This window comes from Mauremys reevesii, linkage group 4, assembly GCF_016161935.1.
Source record: "Mauremys reevesii isolate NIE-2019 linkage group 4, ASM1616193v1, whole genome shotgun sequence".
Lineage (NCBI taxonomy): Eukaryota > Metazoa > Chordata > Testudines > Geoemydidae > Mauremys > Mauremys reevesii.
The window spans coordinates 7,980,296-7,998,552 of NC_052626.1; the positions used below are offsets into that span (position 1 = coordinate 7,980,296).

At 47.2% G+C, this 18,257-nt stretch overlaps 1 protein-coding gene across 5 annotated transcripts in view; it reads left to right on the forward strand.

Annotated features, from left to right (window-relative positions):
- GNG2 (G protein subunit gamma 2) overlaps positions 1–18,257 on the forward strand; it is a 95,617-nt gene that overhangs the window by 38,882 nt on the left and 38,478 nt on the right. Inside the window, exon 1 of one of the 5 annotated variants that reach the window (XM_039537466.1) lies at positions 15,240–15,309. The exons of the other annotated variants lie outside the window; for them this stretch is intronic. The gene's annotated coding sequence lies outside the window, so the exon portion shown is untranslated. Of the gene's footprint in view, positions 1–15,239; positions 15,310–18,257 lie in introns of those variants that run through there. 5 annotated transcript variants of the gene reach the window in all.

Sequence of the window (18,257 nt, forward strand, 5' to 3'; positions counted from 1 at the left end):
CTATAGACAGTGTTTGTTCTGGGAGATGGCAGCCAATCGTGTTGTTCAACTTTCAGTTAGTTCATCTTTTCCCCACTTTATATGAAGTCCAGTGATTGATTGAGACGTTCTAGTAGACTTGCTAACAGCACCATGATGCAATCAAAAAGGGTAGGCTGCCACCTACATCAAGACATTCTGCCTGGAGTATTTGACAGTATTTGGTCAAATAATAGGCAGACAATTGACCGGTCAGTTGATAGGCTTGCCACGCCTAGCATGGAAATGATGTTGTGTTGGTTAGATGGCACTGCATTAAAATAATGTACAGTTGATCAGATGGTGCGGTGGGGCGGTTATCTTTTCTCTGGCGATCTGGGTTGATGTCAGAGCAGAAGAACATGCCTTGTCCTTCGGAGGTATTTCACCCCATTACAGCACCTGTCATCAAAACTGAGTTTGTGGCTGAGGAAATGTCTAGCAGAGGCATAACCGGGGTGCTGCAGATTACCACGCGGTGTACTGGCGCTGCCGTCTGAGGAAGCCTGGGCCATCCAACAGTGCTGTCAGACTCACTTTTTAGCAACTATGAGATTCACACCATTTTTTTATGAAAGTTGTGGGTGGGGAGGGGGGAAATCACTGCTCAGTGAAAAGTCAAAATAACTGAGCTGAAAGCTTAAATGCTGAGCTTCAGCCTGGAGCAAAGACTTGTAAGTGGGTTGTAAATCCTTTAAACCTCCCCCACTCCCCAGCCCTCCAATGAGTGTGTCACTCCTATTTGATACGCAGTAAGTGGAACTGAAATGGTGTCATGGTTTTGTCCTGAATGTGGCCCGATAGTACGTTACCCGACCTCTGTTGCCTGCAGGGTTGAATGAATGAATGGATATTCCCTTAATAGGTTTTGCGTACAAGGGTAGAGTTTTGGGTGCTATTCCCTGGCTGGCATAAAACTGGCATTGACGTGCACATCTCTCTGTAAAGGACACCTATGAAATGGTCATCAAAACCCTGGGTCAATGCAACCTAAGCTAAGTGCAGTGCTGGTGCGTCCAAGGCTGGGCAGGACCTGATGTGCATAACGTACCCACACAACGCAAGACTGCCCAAGGACCATGCCTCCCGGGCAGCCAGTGATTGTGATGCAGCCCTGTAAGAACAGTGTCACTTAGTGGGCATATGATGGAGCAAAAAAAGGAGTTTATGAAGGATGCCTGAGGGGCTTGTCGTTGACCACCAGGGTAGGTGGAACCTGTGGCAGAGTTACAGCTATGAGTAATGGGAAGAGGAAATGGGGTGTCATCAGGCAAGCTGCCAGCTGGCAAGACGATTGTTACAAAACCTGCTTCTGAGCTGGCTGTTGAGAGAGGAGAATTCCATGAGAGCCTTCTGTGAATCTGGGTGTCTGAGCCAGGGGCAGGTTCAGTGTCTGAGCCAGGGGCAGTGCTGGGCAATTAAATCAAAGGCTCGGCAGCCCATACGACTGCTTCTGTATGGCACGAGCTCCACATTGTAACTAGAATGCAACATATGGCGTACTCGGTGCTTCATTTGGGCCAGGGCTGAGCCCCGGCCCCTCTGGGCCCGGCAGTTCACAGCCCTGGCCAGGGCCAGCTTTATGATCCACGGGGCCCGATTGGAAGGGGGCCCTGCTCCGGGTTTTCCACGGCACCGAAGGACCCCTGCCACCGAAATGCTGCTGAAGACCCTCAGAGGAGCGGACCCCCCCGCCACCGAAATGCCGCCGAACCCCCCTAGAGCAGGACTCCCTTAGGCATGGGTGCGGGGCCCTCTTCAGCACGAGGCCCGATTCCAGGGAATCGGGTGAATCGGCTTAAAGCCGGCCCTGGCCCCGGCCCCTCTGGGCCTGGCCGTTCAGAGCCCCAGCCCCTCTGGGCTTGCTGCATCAGTTATAAATGTAAACAAATGGCTTGAGCCCCGGCCCCTCTTTCATTACAAATTAAGCACAGAGCGTAACGGTGGACGAGGAACTACTTTAGTTGCTGTTCGTCTCGCTATCAATGGGTCACACTAGCCTGCAACCCACATGCCCCAGCTGGTTATATTTTGCCCGCCTCCTAAGTCATTCCACTCCCGATCAACCAAGTCCTACATGTTTGTCCAAGGCAGCAGCAGGGGAAGTTTTAAAACTGAGCTGTCTAATGAGAACACAGCGGCTGCTTTCCAAGAGTGGCACAGAAAAGGGATTCATTGCGACGGAGTGGGACAATGGAAGGAGACTGTACCGTGGCTGCAGCATGAGAGGCCAAGCTGAGATGGGGTGCTTTGTGATCCTGTCCTGTTATTAAGGACTTCAAGAATGCTGCCCTGGGATGTTTGATGAGAATGGACCGACCTGTTCAATATGTATCAGAGGGGTAGCCGTGTTAGTCTGGTTCTGTAGAAGCAGCAAAGAATCCTGGGGCACCTTATAGACTAACAGATGTTTTGCAGCATGAGCTTTCGTGGGTGAATACCCAAACATCTGTTAGTCTATAAGGTGCCCCAGGATTCTTTGCTGCCTCTTCAATATGCTGTACAGTGCGTTCTAGATAGCACGCGGCACTGACGTGGGAGGGGAGCAGCAGGCCCTGGTTTCGGGGCTGCCTAGCCTAGTGGAAGCAGATAGATAAAGTGTTGATTTAAGACACATGCATGATCTGCCTCTGTGTACAAATTGGAAAGTAGGTCCTGGTAAGCTACTCCTCTGAGCCTGGCACAGGGAAAATCTTCACCATTTCCCACTTGGACTGTCTCCTACTGCTTACCGGTCACTGCCGCAGGGGTGCCTTTCTCATGGGAGCGCTGCCGCCAGGAGGAGAGGGAGTGCCACAGGACTCCCTCCACCACCACCAAGCTGTTACCCAACGAGCCACTGTGAGAGGGGGTTACGAGCACAGCTTGCCGGGCCTGAATGGGCAGAGAGCTTGGTGTGCAGCTACGAAGGAGCATGTGGTTGACAGAGCAGCCTAGGCCTTGCCTGGATCCGTGTTTCATCCTTCGATGGCCAGCGACTGGCGTAGCTGCACTATTGCAAGCCCTGGCCTAGGCGAAGAAAGCGGTGGTGGTGCACTGTCTGAATGGGTCCTGGGTTTGAAATCGGGATTAGCTCAACCAAGGCACATCACTGTTTTCCTTGTCTATGCTTGGGCTTAGCACTGGTGCAGCGGTGCTGATTGCTGGCCGCTGACGGCTGAATCGGGGCTAATCCTAAGTATGGACCAGGCCTGAGCCCTTCTAGACACTTCATGTGGCTAAAAGTTGCTTGTCCCAATTTGGTGGCCTGGGCCTGTGAGAATTCAGCAGACGTGAGCGCCCAGTTCTTTTAATTGCATCAGGAAAGACGCAAGGTGCACCAACTGCCACCGTAACCTGGTTCTTCATTAAACTAAAAGGCTTTCGCTGAGAGAGAACACAGCCGGGGGGCTCAGAAGTGAAATTTAATTGCCATAATATGGGTCACCCCCCCTACAGAGGATTAGCAGGGAGGCATGTGTGAGCAACCTACTTCTCTCTTCCTAGCCCTCCCAAAATCGGCTTGCTGCACCACTGCTCCAGGAGTCTACAAAGGGAGGTAACTTTTTAAGAAAATATAAAAGGTCGATCGGGGGAGTAGCCTGAGGCAAACGCCCCCTCTTCTAAGTCTTACAACTCTTCCAGCATGTTACCTGCAGGGTATTAGGAAAATCCACCAGTCAGTGCCCCTTGCAACCACGTTTTATGAAAGCCTAAATGTGATCTTTCCTTGGCATTAGCAATGCCTCTTGGGGCTGCTAGAACACTACAGTGACCCCAGCCGTGGATAATCTTAGGGTATGTCTACACTGAGCCCGGGCTCATGCTGCAAGGCTAACCCCCTTTGTGTCTACACTGCAGCTGGGCTAACCCAGGGCTCAGACCCAGGGTCATGAGAACATAAGAACGGCCATACTGGGTCAGACCAAAGGTCCATCCAGCCTAGTATCCTGTCTACTGACAGTGGCCAATGCCAGGTGCCCTAGAGGGAGTGAACCTAACAGGTAATGATCAAGTGATCTCTCTCCTGCCATCCATCTCCATCCTCTGACACACAGAGGCTAGGGACACCATTCCTTACCCACCCTGGCTAATAGCCATTAACCTCCATGAATTTATCTAGTTCTCTTTTTTTAAACCCTGTTATAGTCCCAGCCTTCACAACCTCCTCAGGCAAGGAGTTCCACAGGTTGACTGCACTGTGTGAAGAACTTCCTTTTATTTGTTTTAAACCTGCTGCCCATTAATTTTATTTGGTGGCCCCTAGTTCTTATATTATGGAAACAAGTAAATAACTTTTCCTTATTCACTTTCTCCCCACTACTCATGATTTTATATACCTCTGTCATATGCCCCAGGGTCCCAGGACCTTGCACAGCTGGAGCGTCTGAGCTCGAGTCAAGCCAGGACCCAGGGTCCGAGCCCTATTGCTTCCCAGTGTAGATGGTGCCTGGCTTTACTCAAGTCCCGGGAGTCATCTGGGAGTATCCGACAATTCTGTGGGACAACTTCCTTAGTCAGTGTCTCTCTCCCAACAATCTGCAATCCACTGTAACCATCTGCACCCTCTTGGCAAACAGCCACAGCTCAGGTCAGCGGTAACTCATCATTCTCTTCTGGTCACCGATCAGCAAACACACTATCCGAGAGCTTGCAATGGAGACTGAACTGATGAAGCCTTTTGCAAAGCGAGCTGCTTCCTGATAATGTGCAGGGCGGGCAGTAAAGTTTTCCCACAGTGCACCACGTTCTTAGGGCTAGAGCGTCCACATTTTGGCGGGGGCCCAGGTGCTAGGGACTCTGAGATATGGTTACTTTTACTTGGGTGTGCACACCACACGATGCCAGAGCACGGCTTCGAGCATGGGTCAGAAAGTTCTGAACCTAGAGTTAAAATACAGTGTGGACGGGTGAGCTGACTCGAGTCTCACTAACCCTGGGCTTACACTGCAGTGTAGACCTACCCTTAGTGTCTCTCCTTTCTCTTGCTGCATTTCTTTCTCCTTTTCTTTCTTCTTACTTTCTCTCCTAGGGGCAGCCGCAGACCTCAACCCCTTCCCGAGGCTCAGGTGTGTTCCGCTCCCAATCCACTCCTTTCCCCTACTCCCTTCCCTCTTGCATCCCTTCCTTCCCGAGGTCCCCACTGTGTTTTGCTCCCCAAACCTTCATCTCCTGCTGCTGGCTGGCCTCCAGCAGTGACTGTTCCTGGTAAGTACAACCGGAAACGAGTTAACTTGGCTCCCACCGTTAACTCGGCTCCATTGTGCTTTCAGTTAACTTCTCACATGCTTTTGCCTTCCTGGCCCTGAGGGGTGGCTGGACAACTGTCCTTGCAAAGAGCTAGACCGTGTGGATGCTGGGCAGTGTCTTTTGAAATCTGTGCAGGATCTTCTTGTCCGACACCTGGATTGAGAACTTTCTGGGACAGGAACTGTTGTCTTTGCTACTTGGCTGTACTGCACCTGCTACAGTGAGGTCCTGATCTTTGGGTGGGTTCTAGACACTTCTGTAATATGAATACATAATAACAACAGGAGGTCAGGATAATATGAGTTCTACCTGGTCTAGATCATTGACAAACTATCCTGATTAGCACTTTTATTTGCATCTTTTCCCCCTCCTCCAAAAACCCATCTATCCATCATAGAACCATGGACATTTAGGACTAGAAGGATGCACAGTAGGTCATTCATTACTAAAAGGGACCTCAATAGGTCATTTAGTCCAGTCCCCTGCACTGAGGCAGGACAAAGTATTATCTAGACCATCCCTGACAGGTGTTTGTCTAACTTGCTCTTAAAAATCTCCAGTGACGTAGATTCCACAACCTCCCTAGGCAATTTGTTCCAGTTCTTAACCACCTTTATTGTTAGGAAGTTTTCCCTGACATCTAATCTAAACATCCCTTGCTGCAGTTTAAGCCCATTGCTTCTTGTGCTGTTCGCCGTGGATAAAAAGAATAATTTATCACACTCCTCTTTATAACAACCTTTTATGTACTTGAAGTGTCTCTTCATGTCCCCCCTCAGTCTTCTATTCTCCGGACTAAACAAACCCAATATTTTCATGTTTTCTAGACGTTATCATTTTTGTTGCTGTTCTCTGGACTTTTTCCAATTTGTCCATATCTTGCCCGAAGTGTGGCACCCACAGCTGAACACAAGACTCTAGCTGAGGCCTTATCAGCGCGGAGTAGAGCGGAAGAATTACTTCTCGTATCTTGATCACAACACTCCTGCTAATACATCCCAGAATGATGTTCGCTTTTTTTGCAACAGTGTTACACTGTTGACTCATATTTAGTTTGTAATCCACTGTAATGCCCAGATCCTTTACTGCAGTGCTCCTTCGTAGAGAGACGAGGTGGGTGAAGTAATATCTTTTACTGGACCAACTTCTGTTGGTGAGAGGGACAAACTTTCAAGCTACACGGAAGATATGGCCCCACCCAACTTATCTTGCTAATATCCTGGGACTGACACACAGTGTAGTTGTAGCTGTATTCCTTCCTAGGCAGTCATTTCCCATTTCATATATCATGGTTCATTTTGTGTCAGTCACTAATTATTGGCTGTAAAATCAGTCCCATTAAATAAACAGAACATTTTGCTCATTTAAGCTCTGCCCTTCCAGTCAACTGCAGGGTAAGAAGGTTCCTGTTTGAACATCATTGGTTAGACAACTGGGGGAAAGAGCAGCACTCATCTGCTCTTGGCATGGCAGGCAGAAGGAGGTTGGAATGTGAGCCTGGGGCTTTGCTTCTCCCTAGAACTGTGACTAGAGTTGGGAGACATTTGGCTGAACCTTTTTCACCAAAACATGCCGACTGGGGTCGAGGGGAACATGTCACAAACTTCTGTCGAATTCACCCAATTGTTTCTGTTGGGGGGGGGGGGGTTGACCTTTAAAAATAATCAGAAAAAATCAAAACCTTTTGACATGTTTTATTCTTTTTTGTTTTGAAATTGACTTCAATTTTATTTTTTAAAGTTTTTTTTGAAAGCTTAAACCGTTTGATTCAAAACAAAATTTTCTTTTCCAGTTAGCTGAAAATTTCAAAAACGTTTAATTTCCGTTCAACCTGAAATGAATTGTATTTATTTATTGTATGATCATTGAACCGAAATATCAGTTATCTGCGTAGCTCTAATTGTAATATTACCGGCATCTTGCATAAGATGCAGTTTTACTGTTGTTTACATTGGACTGTGGGTTATGTAGTTTAGATGTGGACAGAGGCACTGTATCCTGAAATGATACAGTTCAGTAGATATGTGCCTTTAGCTCCCAGTGATAATGACATCAGATCAAAGCCACTTAATTCTCGGAGGCATTAACAAACACCCCCTCATGCTTACTGCTGTTTCTTTACCACCAGACCGATGAGTAAACTGGATTATGTTTCAACGTCCAAGGATTTTTATTTTATTTTTCTAGCAGGTAGCTGCCTTGATTGGTGCTGTGTGACGGATTCGGTCACAAAGACCCTCTCTTGGGACTGTCACCTGACGTGCTGAGATTATCTCTGAGCCGGTTTCCCTGCCAGCTTGGGACTCCAGAACCCTGTCTTGTTGAGCCAGACGCTCTAGCCTACTGCAACCCAGACTCAGGGGCTGGACCACACCCCCAAAGCTGCAGGCTTTAAGTGAAAACCACTCAGCAGGTCACCTATCTCCAGCAGCCAGACACCCAGCTCCCAATGTGATCCAAACCCCAAATAAATCCATTTTACTCTGTATAAAGCTTATACGGGGTAAACTCATAAATTGTCCACCCTCTGTAACACTGATAGAGAGATATGCACAGCTGTATGATTCCCCCAGGTATTAATCACTTACTCCGGGTTTATCAATAAACAAAAGTGATTTTATTAAGTGTAAAAAGTCTGATTTAAGTGGTTCCAAGTAATAACAGACAGAACAAAGTAAGTTACCAAGCAAAATAAAACAAAACACGCAAGTCTAAGCCTAGTACATTAAGAAACTGATTACAGTTAAATCTCATCCTCAGAGATGTTCCAATAAGCTTCTTTCACAGACTAGACTCCTTCCTAGTCTGGGCCCAGTCCTTTCCCCGGTACAGTCCTTGTTAGTTCTAGCTGGCATCTTAGGTGAAAAGCAGGAGCTTTATCATGACTGGGTCCCTCTTTGTCCTGCTCCACTCCCTTTTATAGCTTTGGCACAAGGCGGGAATCTTTTGTCTCTCTCGCTCCCCACCCCTCCTTGTAAATGGAAAAGTACCAAATTTAAGATGGATTCCAGTATCATGTGACTGGTCACATGTTCTATGAGACCTTATTCTTCATTACCCATGGGCAAAGGCTTGCAGGTAAACAAATAATTTACAACCAGTTGTCCTAGTCAGTGGGCGCCATCAAGATTCTAAACCACCATTAATGGCCCACACTTTGCATAATTACAATAGGACCTCAGAGTTGTATGTCATATTTCTAGCTTCAGATACAAAGGTGATACATGCATACAAGTAAGAGGAATATATTCAGTAGATTATAACCTTTGTTATCATACCTTAGAAGAGACATTTTGCATAAAGCATTTTCCAGTTACATCATATTCACTCTTTTATAAGCATATTTCCATAAAACATCATGGAGTGCAACGTCACATGCTGACCATAGGCACTGACTCTGTGAGTGCTCGGGCTGGAGCTCCCATGGGGAAAAAAAAAGCGGGCCCTGCTGATCAGCTGTTTGGTGGCAGGCAAGAGGCAGTGGGGGGAGGGAGCGGGGGCAGGAAGAGGCAGAGTGAGGGTGGGGCCTTAGGAGATGGGGGCAGACCCTCAGGACAGTGGGGGTGGAGCACCCACCCAGAAAGAAGAAAGTCAGCACCTGTGGTGCTGACCTATAGGGGCCACCAGAAAAACATGTATGTGGGTGGCCTTCCCATTTTCCAGGAGGGCTGCAGTGGGGTTCCCAGTCAATCCCATTGTGGCCCCTAATGATCTTTCTCCGTGTAGGAATGAGGCGTCTGTGTGATGCTTAGGAGAATTTGCAGTTGGGAAGAGAGTTAAAATACATGGGGAATTGCCCCTTCTGTCTTTGGTGCAGCCCTTTTCTTGCCTATTCTCATCGGTATTGCTCTGCCTTCTGTATCCCAGGCCAGCGTGAGAAGCAGGGAAAAGCTGCTTTCCCTCTGCCCATATTTATTCTTCCCAGCAGTGCCGTCCTCCGAACTGGAGTTAGTGCATGTGTGCTGCTCCCGGAGCTTTGATTCTGAATTAGAGGGCTGGGATCATGTTCAGTGTGGGCAGAGATGGCTCAGTCTTGCAAATTGTGACAGTGACTAACTCATTTGAGGAAGGGCCTTCAGACACTGAACAGAAAGTGGTTACAAGAATGTGCCACTTTCTGTTTGTATTAGCAGGTGAGGGGGGGGAGGGAACCATGGCTTTGTTTTGTGCTCTCTGTTCTGCCTTTTCACCGACCAGAGACTGCATTATGCATCACGGTGCTGTGATAACTCTCACTCCTAACAGAGCCTGTCCTCGGATTAAAACACGGAACGCTCTGTCTCAGTTAGTGCACCAACCATTTTAACCTCAAGGTATTGATTAAACAATGTACTGATTAATTCCAGGAAGCATGTTCTTTTAACTAATGTGGCCAGAAGTCCCTTGGTTTCATAAACTCAGTGATTTTTATGGCCAACTCTGGGACCATTATGATCATCAGATAATGGATGAGAAAACGAACAAACCACACATGACAGATGTTAGTCATGTCACTTAATGCACGTCTGCCAGGTGCTTGGATACTCCAGTGATGAGGGCTGAATAAGAACCTGTGTAGAATAAAATAAAATGGCATGACTGCCTATGCATAGATTCTAAGGCCAAAAGGGACTGTGAGGTTGCAGTCCCTCCTATATATCACAGGCTGTTACATTTCATCCAGTTACCCTTGGATTGAGCCCAGTGACCTGTGTTTGGCATCCAGGGGTGATCTGAAGACATCGAGAGATGGAGAATCCATCACTTCCCTTGGGAGTTTGTTCCAGTGGTGAAGGTGATTAACCATTAAATATCTGGGCCTTGTTTCTGATTTGAATTTGGCTGCAGCTTCCCACCCATTGTTCTTTTTCTGCCTTTCTCTGCTAGATTAAAGAGCCTTTTAGTAACCAATATTTTCTCCCCATGAAGGTCTGTGTGTACTGGCATCAGGTTATAGGGGATTTTCTCCAGCCCCCTCGTGTTGATTTTCTGGCTCTTTTCTGCCGCCTCTAATTTTTCAGTATCCTTTTTAAAATGTAGACACCAGGATAGTACAGAGCAGGGGTGACCAAACTGCAGCATGGATTTTTCACACCCCTGAGCAATGTAGTTAAGCCGACTTAATTTTCTAGTGTAAACCAGGCCTGAGACACTGAAGCTTTGTTCTGCTTTGTTGTAGTAATGGGGTGTGACCTGTTTGGTGTATTTGAAGCTTAAAATAGATTCTTATGAGTAATGTGCTTCAGGTGCTTATCACTAATTAATTAATTCATTTGTATGATGGATACCTAATTAAAACAGTCTAAGAGAACTCCTCTGAGGCCTTCAACTAATGGGACTGCGAACAGGGTTGTTTCTTTTCTGATGTAACTTGTTGGATTGATTCCCACAGGCTGGGCCAGTTTATTAGGCTTTGTTTGAATGTTACTTAAAATGAGACACCGGTGAAGGTGCAAGCTGGGTGGTATCATCTGAGAGACAACAAAACTCCGTTAGGGAAAAAGAAAGATGTGATACAATGTGTAATTGACGCGCTGCAAAAGGGAAATGCACAACGCCTCACCTACGAGCAGAAAGAGAACGGTTTTGATTTTCATTGATCTGGAAAAAGAAAAGATGCTCACAGAAGAAATGAGTCCAGCAGCGGGCGATTGTGGAGGGAAATGTTTACAGCCCTTTCAAAGAGCATGTGCCATGGATCAACTTGTTGATAAACAGGGTTAATGATGAAGCGGCCAGTTCTCGGTTAGATATGGAAAATAACCTTTGCTCACCAGGGAAAGGATCTGAGGTATCTGAGTGGCAGAAGAGTGTCTGTCTGCTTAACAGTTTACGTTTAGCGCAGTCGTTCCCAAACCTTTCGGCATCACGCCCCCTTTTTACTTTTAGAGAAACCCTCATCCCCCCTCCTCTCCTTTACCATCATCCAACCTCCACCGATCTTTGTACCCCTGACTGCCCTCTCCTGGGATCCCCCGCCCCTAACCGCTCCCCCAGGACCCCACTCCCTATCCAACCCTCCCTGCTCATTGTCCCCTGACCCCCCCTGGGACCCACTCCCTATCCAACCCTCCCTGCTCCTTGTCCCCTGACCCCTCCTGGGACCCCACCCCCTAGCCAACCCCCCCGCTCCTTGTCTCCTGACCGTGCCCCCGAACCTCAGCCCCATCCAACCGCCTCCTGTCCCCTGACTGCCCCCGGGACCCCAGCCCCTATCCAATCCCTCCTGACTGCCCTGACCCCTATCCACACCCCCACCCCCTGATAGGCCCCCTGTGACTCCCATGCCTATCCAACCCCTCTGCTCCCTGTCTCCTGACCACCCCCCCAGAACCTCCACCCCATCCAACCGCTCCCTGTACCCTGACTGCCCCCCGGGACCTCCTGCCCCTTATCCAACCTCCCTTCCCCCCGCACTCGCCCCCTTACCAGGCCGCTCAGAGTGGCAGGACTGGCTTATTGGAAAGCCTGGGAGGTGGGTGGGTGCAAGCCATGCTGCCTGCCTGGCAGGAGGGGAGGGGCCGGGGGCTAACCTCCCCAGCCTGGAGCTCAAGCCCCCCCCCCTTGGAATTTCTTCACATCGCCCCAGGGGGCCCCCCAGTTTGGGAACCAGTGGTTTAGTACAATTCATGATGCTTACACTAGGGGGTTCCATTTTGCTTGAAGCATCACTTACCAGGGCAGAAAATGGAAGAAAAAGAGAAATGAATGAGAGAATTTGACTGCAGGCACTTGTGATTTGTATCCTTGTGAGAGGGGAAACGCCGGCCCCCGTGCCCCAAGATGACACGCAAGCCTTAGGCTTAGTTCCCATACAGAGTTGCGCCGTTTTAACTCCGGCCAGGTTTACGCTACAGACTTTTGCTGGCATACTTTGTCGGTCAGGGGTGTGATGGGCCGTGGCTTGTGACCGCCGTAGCTGTGCCAGCGAAAGCCCCCGGTGTAGACTTGGTTATACCAGCAGAACTGTACCTTTGCTGGTATTGCTGACTTTGCTGTGGGGGTGGGTAGGAATGATCTAGACCAGCAAAAGCCCGGTGTTCTGCCAGTGCAGTGTTGCTGGTATGAGCTGCGTCCGCACAAGGAGTGCTGTGCCGGTAGAATGATACCGGCAAAGCCTCGCACGTGTTGGCCTGGCCTGCAGGTGTGATGTCGCACTGATTTAGTTAAAAACAGTGCAACTCTGCGTGTAGACCTGCCTTGAGTTAGTTGCACCGGGAAGCAGTGTCAGTGTCGCAGAACTAGCCCTGGATCTTTACATAATCAAGGACACCCGTTTCCTTTTGCAGGTTTCAATAAAGTGGCTCTTTTCAGAAAGCATATTCATTTTAATTTTGCTTAATGAACACCTTCCCCAAACATCTATCCTTTGAGCCTACCAAGTATTTAAGAGCAAGATGTTGTAAACAAACCCCCAGAAAGGATCAGCTAATTAACATGAAATAAGCACTCTGGGCTGCTCCCATTAATTAAGGGTCAGAGGTTCGGAGTTGTGCAAAGAGATTGTTGTAATGATTTTGCTGTTATAGGAACTCGTTGCTTCCAATGTAGCAAGTGAAGACTTTTGTGGGGACGCTGGGGGAGGGGAAAATGGGATTGCTGATCCAGCTGTGTACTTGTGAATTTATTATACAGTAAAACATATTTGTTCTTTCTATGAAGGCATCTAGATATTAGGTATATGATGAAAACTGTAATCAAAATCTGATTTTTCAAGGGGTCTATTTGGGTGCTAGGTGTTTATCCACAAAAGTTAGCCTCTTGATAGCTACCATCTACAATCAGACAAATTTTGAAGTTGGGAGCTTTCTCTAACAGACCCGGGATTTTAATGCAGACAGGTGAGCCTCACAACTATCATACAATCATTCCCAAAGTAAAGACTTCCATCTGCTAAGCTGGCTACAAGCTGTGTCTGGTCCTAAGGAGCATTGACAATCTCAGGTCAGAGATATGGATCTCGTAGATCGTCATTGATAAGAAGCTCACCAAACTCTGCCTATTGTTCATCCAATGTTTTATTTAGCCAATGCTGGTTTTTTGACAGAAGTCTTCTCCACACCTTAGTGCCCAGGGGAAGATGAAGGCTATATAATATACCTGGGTTTGGATGTCCATATTTAAAGGATTGTGGTGCCCGGAGGCACACTGCTACAAACATCCATTGTAATAGATCTGTGGCCTTCGGTGCAATGAAGAAATATGAAAAATTACCTGGGCTCACCTGAAAATGTCCATTCTATGAGTAATAAGATCCACCGATCCAGCCCATCCTGAAAACACATGCGTGATCCAGAATACAGATAGAAATTGAAATCCTGGGATTTGGGTTTGTTGTCACTGGAGGGGAATTTCCCATGCTCTGCAGCAGGAGTAATTGTTGTGCTTCGTCCTCAAAGCACGAGTAGCACAAGCTGTAATTTAGGAAAGCACACTGGCCTGAATCTCACCGTGGATTGATCTCAGCTGGAGGGAGTTTCAGGGGATCTGCCCATGACTGACAGGTCTGCTCCTCCCCCCCCCCCCCCCCAAGCTGAGTGACATTCCCATTGGAACAGATCTGCGGACATCTTTACTCAAAGAAAGGACATTCTCGAGTAAACGCAGATACATTTTCCTGTTGTGCATGAAGTAGGAACGGCTCCTGCAGCACAAGCTACAGTGACCCCAACCCCCCACCGATGGCTGAGCTGTGTTGGGTGGGGCTATGACCTTGTGTTTTTGTCCCTTTCCCTCCTGTGCATACTAGCCTCCAGGACAGTGTGTTGCCCCTCTACCTGCTTGGAAGGGAAAGGAAGGCTCCTTGCACCCTCTTTCTTGCCTCCCTGCAAAAGATGCAACTCTCACACCCGTGCAGGCAGGAGACGCAATCTGGACTTTCGTTTGCAGCTGACCCCCCAGGTGATGGTAGATTCCAGGAAACACCACTCGCCTTTACTGGATGCAGCAAAACGTGGTTATCAGAGCAGGCTGGTCCAGTGCTTGGGGCACTCCTCTAGGACTTGGGAGAGCAGGGTTCAAGTCCTTACTCTGCCACAGGCTTCCCGCGTGACCTTGGGCAAGTCACCGAGCCTTTTTGGGGGGTTGTGAGGCTAAATACATAAAAACTGCAAGCTGCTCCGGTGCTGGGGGCCATATACGTAGCCAAGATAGATAAGCCAAACCTTGGAGCTACTGGGCACAAACACTGCCCGTCTCAGGGGAGGGGACTTACGTCCATCAGTCAGATACCCAGGACATGGAAGTCCAAGTATACAGAACTTATGTACTGAAAAATTCCATCTGCGGTGTGGTTTAATAGTCCCCCAGTACTATTTAGATGCTGGGAAACGTTCCCTTTTGTGGTTTTTGCATTTATTTCCCTTTAGTTGGTCTCCTGCACTGTCCCCTATGGAAGTAGCTTTTGTCACAGGGAGATGGTGTGATTAGACATTTTAGCATCTGTGCTATTGCTCCTGTTACCAGGAACTGTTCACTTCTTTCTGAAAGGCTATTGCGCACTGACAGGACATGAATGTGCCATGCCTGCGTTTATCTCCTTGCAGATCTGTCCGTTTACTAGTGAAAGAAAATTATCAGCTAAAAAATAACCATTTATCCTCCAGATTTTGCCTGCTTCCTTTTACCTCCATTTTCTCAGCTGCTGTAAATATAACTTAACCGATCCCAGTGTGATGGGACAAGAGTGAGGAGCATTGCAGTTGGGGTTTGATTTCCGTGTCCAAAGCTGTCAGCTGTGCGGGGATCCAAGGTTCTCTTCAGGTCTGGGTTCCCAAGCTATTTTCCCTGTGCGTCCCTGTTCTGTTACCATGCCAACAGTTATTAATTCTGTTGAAAGATTCCAGTGTTTGACTTTCATTGTGAGATAATTGACTTCCAAAGGTGGCCCAGATTCCCCTCTCCTGTTCCAGAACTTGAGCCTAACTGGCCAGCTGAGAAGTCCCTTGGCCCAGGAGTTCCCATCTGGTATAAAGTGGCATAGCTGGCTCCTATGTCAGTTTTCCCCTCCTGCACCCCACCTCCCTCACCGCACACACTCTGGTGTACTGGGTGGAAGATGCCTGCACTATGCCAAAATCAATGGTGTGTGGTCAGCAGCTGGCATAAGTTAAAGCAGCCCCTGAACTGTTCTAATTTACAGACAGAGGGCCCGGCAGGCACAAATGCACCATGAGAATCTGGGAGGTATAACTTGCCCCAACCCTTCCCTTCCCTCACTCTCCTGCACTCAGCTGATCTTGAGTTTTGAGCTCATCTTTTTACTGTGTATTGAATTTTCCTTATTCTATACGGCATCCATTGACTTGTCAAAAGCGTCCCAGCGGATGGAGAAGGCAGGCGGGATCGGGCTACATTTGAGCTGGAATGCAGAAGTGGCTGTGTTCCCCCGGTCTGCCTTGCTGCCTGGCAGCAGCGAGAAAGGAGGCTGAGAGGCAGGAACAGCTTCAGGAACTCAGGTGCTGACACCTCCCCTGGTAGTAAAGCTCCTCTTTAACAGTGAGTCACTCCAATGCATACTCGGCATTTCCCAAACTCCTGACAGCTAAACTCTCTTCAGATGAAACCAATTGTGTCCGATTCTCCTCCCCTGCTCCTGCCCCCACATCGACCTTGCTGTGTGGTGCTAAAGATGAGCACATGTAGTTAAACATCTTCCACACGCTGCCCCACAAGCCCTCCATGTTTTCCCTAGGATCTGTGCTCTGTAATCTCTGACACACATTGTCTTAAATATTAATGGCTTAATGGTGACCATTTTCCAGTGCGATCTTAGACCTAACTTTTTCCAAATCGGTTTCTTAGACATTGCTTCTCGTGTCACGTGTATTTTTTAGCTATTCATTTCTCAGAATCACGAGATGTTCCAGGCTGTGTGTTTTGGTCTGATGATCATGCTGCCTTTGGCCATGTGTCTAACCACCACAAAGACAAAACGTCGCTGGAACATGAAACACCCGGTCATCCCTTAATAAAACCACTGTGCAAAAGGAGAAATGGAAACCTTGAGAGGTTGTGCTGGGAAACCCCGTGACAACACAGCAGCTTGTGCTTCAGCTTAATTGAGTAGTGTCCAGACCAAGTGGAGGAGGCAGTGTCCATACCCTTTACCACTCCTACCAGGAGATTCAAGGGGGCAGAATTTTAAATAGTACACGCCAAGATCATGCGCACAAACCATGCCTACAGACCCTTGTGTTTTGCATATACCGTTAAGCTCATGCACAATAAGCTTTCGCATGGGGTCTTTCAGGCACTGCTTTTCAAGACGATTAGAGCTACCTCCAGTACAATACAATGTTGTTGGCATGACAGGCTCTGCTAGTGTTGCCTGAGAATAAGAGAGAGACAGACCTTGGATGTTTGTGTTATAGGTAAGGGCCACACAATGTTTGGGGTGTCAACCTCTGTGTGCGTTTGTCAGCAGAGTCCGCTCCTGAGCCCGTGCAAGGTTTGCAGTGTAGCATGGTGCCATCTCTCACCTTTCTCCTAAAGTCAAGCACAGTTTTCCCTAATGGCTTTTTGATGCCAAGTCTTTTATGATTCCCAGTAGTGAGAGGGAATTTCTCTCTCTGCCCTGTATTTGGCACATTGGAGTATTAACAGCAGCAATTTCTCCTATAGCACTTTTCATTAAAGCATTTACAAAGGCAGGCGGTATCATTATCCCCATTTTACAGATGGGGAAACTAAGGCATAAGAGTGGCCACACTGGGTCAGACGACTGGTCTTCGACAGTGGCAGGTGCCCAGTGCCCCAGGAGGAATGAACAGAGCAGGGCAATTACTGAGTGATTATCCCCTGTTGTCCAGTCCCAGCTTCTGGCACTCAGAGACCGAGCATGGATTGCATCCCTTATAACCACTGATGGACAGATCCTCCAGTTATAGTTTTGGCCTTTACAACATCTCTTGGCAACAAGTTCCACAGGTTGACTGTGCGTTGTGTGAAAAAGTACTTCCTTTTGTTTGTTTTAAACCCACTGCCTTTTAATTTAATTGGTTCTTGTGTTATGTGAAAGGGAGATAACTTCTTCTTAATCACCTACTCCTCACCATTCATGATTTTATAAACGTCTATCATATCACCCCTTGGTCATCTCTTTTCTAAGATGAACAGTCCCGTCTTTTTAATCCTCCTCATATGGAAGCTGTTCCATTCCCCTAATCAGTCTTGTTGCCCTTGCCTGTACATTTTCCAATTCTAATATCTTTTTTGAGATGGGGTGACCAGAACTGCGCACCAGAACTGCATGTGTGTGGGCATACCATGGATTTATAGACAGTAGAACATGAGAGTTATGAACACCTTGGGAATGGAGGTTGTTGATAACTCTGAAATGTTTGTAACTCTGAACAAATATTCTGGTTAGTCTTTCAAAAGTTTACAACTGAACATTGACTTAATACAGCTTTGAAACTTTACTATGCAGAAAAAATGCTGCTTTTAACCATCTTAATATAAATGAAGCAAGCACAGAAACAGTTTCTTTACCTTGTCAAATCTTTTTTTAAACTTCCCTTTATTATTTTAGTAGTTTTCGTTTAACTGTACAGGACTGTACTGTATTGCTTTCTATAGGGCTGTCGATTAGTCGCAGTTAACTCACGCAATTAACTCAAAAAAAAGTATCGCGATTTAAAAAATTAATTGCGATTAATCGCACTTTTAAGCAATAGAATACCAATTTAAATTTATTAAATATTTTGGATGTTTTTTCTACATTTTCAAATATATTGATTTCTATTACAACACAGAATACAAAGTGTACAGTGCTCCCTTTATATTATTATTTCTTATTAAAATATTTGCACCGTAAAAATGATAAACAAAAGAAATAGTATTTTTCAATTCACCTCATACAAGTACTGTAGTGCAGTCTGTTTATTGTGAAATTGTACCTTAGAAATGTAGATTTTGTTTGTTTGTTACATAACTGCACTCAAAAACAAAACAATGTAAAACTTTAGAGCCTACAAGTCCATTCAGTCCTATTTCTTGTTCAGCCAATCGCCAAGACAAACAAGTTTCTT